This window comes from Halyomorpha halys, unplaced genomic scaffold (genome assembly GCF_000696795.3).
Source record: "Halyomorpha halys isolate HHAL.00 unplaced genomic scaffold, Hhal_1.1 Scaffold1756.1, whole genome shotgun sequence".
Taxonomy (NCBI): domain Eukaryota; kingdom Metazoa; phylum Arthropoda; class Insecta; order Hemiptera; family Pentatomidae; genus Halyomorpha; species Halyomorpha halys.
Window position 1 is genome coordinate 239,693 of NW_027108702.1, and position 7,529 is coordinate 247,221.

At 27.4% G+C, this 7,529-nt stretch overlaps 2 non-coding genes across 2 annotated transcripts; one reads left to right on the plus strand and one right to left on the minus strand.

The window, feature by feature from the left end:
- Nucleotides 1-5,545: 5,545 nt before the first annotated feature.
- LOC112211772 (U4 spliceosomal RNA) lies at nt 5,546-5,686 on the plus strand. The gene has a single exon (XR_002945716.1). It is a non-coding gene; the product is annotated as a U4 spliceosomal RNA (small nuclear RNA).
- Nucleotides 5,687-6,934: 1,248 nt separating this feature from the next.
- Nucleotides 6,935-7,075, minus strand: LOC112211773 (U4 spliceosomal RNA). Its single transcript, XR_002945717.1, has one exon. It is a non-coding gene; the product is annotated as a U4 spliceosomal RNA (small nuclear RNA).
- Between the last annotated feature and the right edge of the window lie 454 nt (nt 7,076-7,529).

Here is a 7,529-nt window from a genome sequence, read left to right on the forward strand (position 1 = left end):
ATTCTGAAAGATTGGGTAAAAGATAAATATGTAATTCTGCATTCCATGTTTCATTTATTCTTCATAAAGTTCAATCATTACTCTTTAAATTTTTATTACCAATAATCATAATAAATTATTGAAAATGAAACAACTGAAGTCAAATTTATAACAACAAGGTTTAATCAATGGCTCGCTCAATGAAAATATAAGGCAATTTTGCACTCTTCATCTCTTACGATTTTTTGGACACTAACATCTCCCTCCCCCATCCCCCCGCCATTACCTTTCTAATTATAGCATGTTCCCAGTAAGAAACCATCTGTCAAATAAGTTCACTATTTCCTATCTTTTTTTTTTCTTAGGTCCCAAAAATCTTGGGAAGAGCTGCGGCTCCCTCCTGCTCCACTCAGCTTATGCCCATGCCTGTATTTTGAAAATTTATTTATTAAATTCTTCTTTTAATGAGCATAAGAAATTTAAAGATACTTGTATGAAATAATAATTTATTTTACCCCATGACCACTATGCCATACAGGCAGCTTTTCAATGCCATAGTTACCAATACATATATTTATCTAAAATATATCCCACTTTTTTATTTCTAATTTTTTTTTTCTAACAATAATACCAGGTACCCAGATAACAAATATAAAGTATTTTCAAGCTCTATCTTGCATCATTTAAAATTATTATGATGTTTGTTTTCTTCAAGCAGTATATTTTCAGGAAATAAGTAAGGTTAAATTCAGAGTTGTATAAATGATATTTTCAACAAATTAGGGTAAAACTACATGAAGTACAATCTTGAAAGGAGAAACTGTTGAAAGATTCAACTTCAATAGTTGGTAGTTTTGTTGATTATTTTATTAACCTCGAAAATAGAATTTATTGACGTAGACAAAAGTGTGTCATTTTTAGATGCTCAAAACAAAGCAAAAATATAATTTTGATAATTATACTTCTCAATTACTTTTAATCAAATCATGTATCAATTTTATTCAATTGGTTCCCCAATGCAAAGCAGAGGCTCAGTTAAAATAGGTAGACAAAACAACAGAAAAAATATTTATTAAGCGCCATTGTTTAATAACTTTGCCAAATTAAACTCAAATAATAATATTTAGTACTATTTTTATTTGAGCCTAAATTGTTCCTAAATTGAAGATTGTGTTGAAATGTGAAAAATAACAAAGATCATAAAATTTGAGAATAAGCCACATTGGCTTTACATCGACAATATATAAAAGGTAAAAAATAATTGTATATAGTTGACCATAAAAATTGCTCATTTATTATCATTTTATTTTAAAAGTTGCTCATTTATTATCATTTTAATATCATTATTATTTTTTTATTTATAATTATTCTTTCAAGACATTTATTTAATCTCTACTTACTTCTGTCTTTTTTTAAATTTTCTTTCTCCGTATTGTTTTTGTTTTATGTACATCTCCTGTATTTTTTAACTGTATATTTTATGTATTTTAAAAAAAATTTTACTCTTGCCATTGTTACTTATTTTTATTCTTATCATTGTTTATCCAAGTTTATTTTATACTGATACTATTTTATGTCTTCCTTCCTTTTATTTATATGTAATTTCTTATCAATTTATTTTTACATAATATTTATCCTAGCTTAAATTACCTTATTGTACCTTATTGTTGTAATATTCTCAGTTTTCTTTTTTTTTTATATATATATATCTTTTTAGCCCTGATGAAGACCTGCAAAGTGGGGTGAAACGTCGGAAAATAAATAGTTGTAAACTATTTTTATTTCTCTTTTGACCGCAACTCTGACCATCTTCTTATATATGTAAAAATAATTAATCAATGTCAGAATAAAGAAAGTAACGAGAAAAAAAAAATGATTGTAAAAATATAAAATGAATAAGAATAGAATCAAACTTAGTTAAATAGTAATTCAAAAGGAGCGAATGAAATTTTTTTTTATGTTTTCGGGTGGAACACCATTTATAACAAGCCACCATTAATAAATAATTAAATTTAAAAATATTACAAGTGAACTAAAAGAAACACCCACACAACAGTTTAAGTTTTTTATATTTTCATGAAGAAGCGATCATAACACCAGGTTATAAAACAACAGTTGTAACATTGGAATGACCCAAGTTATCCTCATATAAATTTTACATGATTATCTTGAGACCACAAATATGAAATTTATAAATTTCTCAGAACTTTCCAGATGCTCACTTAAAGTGTAATAAAATTATCTGATAATGTAATCTAATAAAAACTACTTAATTATACTAAACTATTTAGTCAATAATAAAACTTTAAATGAAGGTAAAAAGATAATTAAAATAAAATTAAAAGAGGCCAAGGGGTACAGAAAACATTCAACAAATTTGTTTTATTATTAGGAAGATGGTACACAAAATAGCAGACATTTTTTTTATTAAACACCGATGTTTAATAGATACAAGGCTAAGTGAAAAGAACATATATACATTGTAAAGAATTGTGAGACTTTAAGAATATTCATAGAATATTACATAAAAGAAATATTAAAAAAATTAACCAAGTTAATTAAAAAATATAAATATAAATTAAAGATCAGCAACTATGAATATAGGAATTTATTTTTATTGTTATAGTTTTTCTTTATTGTTTTAGTTTTCTATGTTATTATATTGTTTAGTATTAGTTTACAAGGATTGTCCATAAACTGGTGGGAAGAGTTACGGTCTAAGTTACTTCTTTCATAATTAGACACATTATAACAACTATTAACGAATTAATATTTAATTCAATTACTTATGTAAAATGATTATTGGAAGGGTTAAAAAATAATATTGTAATTTTTAATTTCTAATAACTACAATTATTTCTTAATTTGATATTGAAGATGGTTGTCAAACAAAAAAGCTTGTGAGTTATTACAATGGTATGTATATAGGAATTTATTTTTATTGTTTTTCTTTATTGTTTTCGTTTTCTATGTTATTATATTGTATAGTATTAGTTTACAAGGATTGTCCATAAACTGGTGGGGAGAGTTACGGTCTAAGTTACTTTGACATCAGCTGACTGAGGAGATCAGCTGATCGAATGTATATAAAGAGATGTACTAAGCCCAATAAAGCTAGTACTTTACAGCAGTCCAAGCATGTCAGATCTCATTCCTTCTTCTCTTTTTTGTAACATTTTGCTTTTGCCGATATACCCCACTTTTTACTTTCTGATTTTTTTTTTCTAACAATAATGAAGGATATTCAGATAGAAAATAAAAGATATTTTCAAGCTCTATCATGCATCATTTAAAATTATCATGATGTTTGTTTTTTCAAGCAGTGTATTTACTAGAAATAAGAAATATTAAAGTCAGAGTTGTGTAAATGTTATTTTCAACAATATTATCGTCTATATATTCTGCAATAATATTATTGGATCCTCTTTCCACCAGATTATATCATTTCTCTATTAGTCAATTCATGGCTGAAATTTTTGCTTATTGTAGTTATTGCTTTAAAAAACAAAGGAGAAAAGGAACCTTAGAACATTATAAATGAACGAATTAATTAAAAAATATAATAATCATGAACCTTCAAAATTGGTTACATCTGAAATTCAAAAAGTTTTCCATATTACATTTTGTGGATTTCAAAGTTTTCGATGCATGCAGACCTTTAGAAACCTATTTTATTACATTTTAAAAAAAGTATATTTTTTTTAATTGAAAAATAATACATTAATATATTTTTAAATGGATTGACAAATATTGGATAAATGTATATAGTTAATTATGATTTTTACTAATACAGATTGAATATTACTGAATCAAATTCTAACAAATTTGGAAGAAATATAACAAAATGTGAATAATATTATTTGTTAATTATTAAAACATAAAACTTAATTGGTTTAAATTATTTAATTAAGTTGCCTATTCTAATAATAACAATAACAAGTGCATTAAGTTCAAGATTAAGCCTTGTAGAGACTCTCAGACAATGCAAATTTTGGGGTCTCTCTCTGGGATTTGCATTCTGAGTTTATAAATCAAAACTAACAAAGAGTAATTTAATCTGCCAACCTAAAAAATTGGGGATATAGTGTCTATCAGTGTAATAAAGTTTTATTTTACAGAAGAAATAAGTATTAATGTTATAATAAAACTAAATAAGATTATTTGTCCTTTCAGAATAAACCTAAAACCTTTGTAAAGCAAAATAAAATAACTTCAACTTATTCTATAGACAGACCACAGATGCAGGCCGTAGCGGTGGTTTAGCATTAGTTAATTTAGGACACACTTTAAAGGATCCAAATATATTTATTTGAAAAAATATATATGGAAATGACTGAAACTAGATGCCGACTGCGTGTGTAAGTATGAATCTCATTGCATACAAAGTTAACATTCACAAAAATTACTTTAAATCAGTAACAAAGAAACTTCACATTCATATTTAGTTAATAATAAAAATTTTAAATGAAGGGGAAAAAATAATAAAAATGTAATTAAAAGAAGCGAAGGTGTCCCAAAAAAACAATCGACAAAGTTGTTTTATTTGTAGGAAGCTGGTCCAGGGGACAGTTAAAATAGGTAGACAAAGCAACAGAAAAAAATATTTACCAAGCACCTTTGTTTAATAAATTTGAAGCTAAATGAAAACAATATAGAACCATTGTAAAGTATCATAGGACTAATGAATATCAGGTAAAAAATACATTACAAAAAATGAACCAAGTGAATTAAAAGATTATATATGAAGAGAATAAATATTAATAAAAAGTAATGCTACAATTACTGTCCTTGTGGTCAGTGTTTATTCTCATTTCTCAAAATTTCTCTGGTCAAAAAAACTTACATTTCTGTGCCCTTTCCTTGCCACCAATGATGTTATCAAAAGGGGCAGGAAAACCTTATAGTCAATGAGCCATCAAACATTAAATCCTTCCTGATAATATTATTTTTCTAAAGTCCTTATATATAAAATAATTACATTACTAAATAATTATATACAATTAATTAAGTGTTATTATTGAAATACCATAAAAAAAATAATTTTTCCTATTAAAGGCTTTTCTTATCTGATCATTTGTTATAATATTGTCAAAGAATTATTTTTAATTGTATTTTATTTGCTGTTAATAAATTATTTATAGTTAGGTATAATTTATTTATATTGCATGGAAATTAATTGCTTCCTCAGACTATTTTACTGTTGAAGGTTATTTACAGAAAAAAAATTCAGCCCCTGGCCATTACGCATACTTGCACCTCGGGTTGGGAGTGGCCTAGGTCATGGTGGACCTTAATCAAGGAGTGAGCGATTTGCCCACCAGAGCGCTCTACGGTACCTCTCCCTCGCTATCCATTTAACCAAAAAGGTAATGTAATTATAATAAGATAAATGAAATTTTGTAATAACGTGGAATAAATAAGATAGCAGTAGTAATAGTTTAAATTATATTTTATAGAACTTAATTGAAGAATATGGCTAGCACGCTACAGATGGACTAAATGCTGGGTCTCGAACAGGTCATCTGTTATGAACACATGACCTGTAGGGGTTTTCAATAATTTAGTTAACCTTGCGCAGAGGCAATATCGTAACCAATGAAGGTCTACTGAGGTGCGATTATTGCTAGTTGAAAACTTTTACCAATACCCCGCCATGGGCTTGTGAAATACCAAGCCTATCGGCAATTTTTGGAAATCCCTCCGGGGATTCATAAATATTACTCAATTACAATAATGATTTTATCAGCATTAAGTTTTTTGCATACATTGTAGGGGTTGTGCACTTGATTATTTTATGGTATTTTATTGACGGTCAAATAAATCATCAACCATCATATAATGAAATGATTTTTTGTTTGTGGTTTTGGATTCCGACATTATTTATTTTTTTTAAACGCAGTTGTTTCTTTGAGTTTACATCAATTTAAATAATCTAAACTAGAGTAATTAATTGATTTGGCTTATAACCAACTGTAAGACCAACATTTTAACCAAAAAAAAGTTTTTTAATTGCTGCAAAAATTCGTACCCTACTAACTCAGTATACCTGTCGGTCCTTATTGTTTCAATATACTACCTCATATTATAGAACAGTGTGGTAATTTTCTATATTTTTAAAATTTCTTTTCTTGAGTAAAAAACAAAAATTTATTATTGTCGCCCCTTAAACTATGATTTTTTTTTATTACTTTTTTACGAAAAAGCCTTTGCATGTTTATTTTTGCTTCCTGAAATACCCTTAAGTTTCATTTTTATAGAAATTTCAGGAAAACCATAGAATATTTTACATAATCTTTTTATTTAAAACAAAAATAAGTAAATAACAATGACTACCATTGGAGTGAGGAAAAAGTTAAAATGATTAATTAATTTTAGACACTGCAATAATGTTGGAATCTACAAACAAAAAAACCATTTCATTCATTATAAAATGGTTAACTAAAAAATTTAAGGTAAACAAAAGGTAACTTTTGTATTTATGATTAATAAATTATAAGTCTCCAGTCTTTTAATATAACTTTTAAAATATATAATTAAGTTTGTGAGCGAAACAACATAACATCTTTTTTATTATTACTGGAGGTTTCACCACTGTTAGTAACAGTAATACTACTTCTCCCTCCTTTTATTTTAATTAAAGGTTAACAATTATGTATAACAAAAGAAAACAAAATTCGAAATAGACATAACAATAAAACTTATTAAAAAAATAAAATAAATTTCCAAAATGGACATAAAATAAAATAGACTGTTAAATACCAGTTCATTCTTCTACTAATCTTCAATAAAATAAAAACCATTTCAGAAACATCAATGTGTATCACTTCTGTTTTAATTTTTTGTTTTGCCGTCACTAAGAATATACCATAAAATGACCAAGTGCAGATCTACTAGAACGTGTGCGAAAACCTTAGTGCAGTTAAGGGTAATATTGGAAATGAGTGATAATTATGAATCCCCGGAGGGATTTCCAAAAATTGCCGATAGGCTTGGTATTTCACAAGCCCATGGCGGGGTATTGGTAAAAGTTTTCAACTAGCAATAATCGCACCTCAGTAGACCTTCATTGGTTACGATATTGCCTCTGCGCAAGGTTAACGAAATTATTAAAAACCCATACAGGTCATGTGTTCATAACAGATGACCTGTTCGAGAGCCGACATGTAGCCCATACGTATGCTATCCATGTTCTCAATAAATTAATAAATAAAATGCAATGTTTGTTGTTACTGCGGTTATCTTATTTTTCTGGTATATAACAAAATGGGTTTTATCACATGATATAATTACAATATAGTTCTGGTTAAATGATTAACAACGGAGACGTAAAATGGTATTAGAGCGCTCTGGTGGGCAAAAGGCTCACTCCCGATCAGGGCAACCATGACTTAGGGCACTCCCAATTAGAGGAGCAAGCATGGGCAATTGCCGAAATGTTTACTGAGGTCTTTTCGATTTTTCAAAGTAAATTGAAGATTGTTTTGAAATGCGAAAAAAACGAAGATAGTACAATTTGAGGATAAACCACTTTTGCTCGATATATTTTAGCT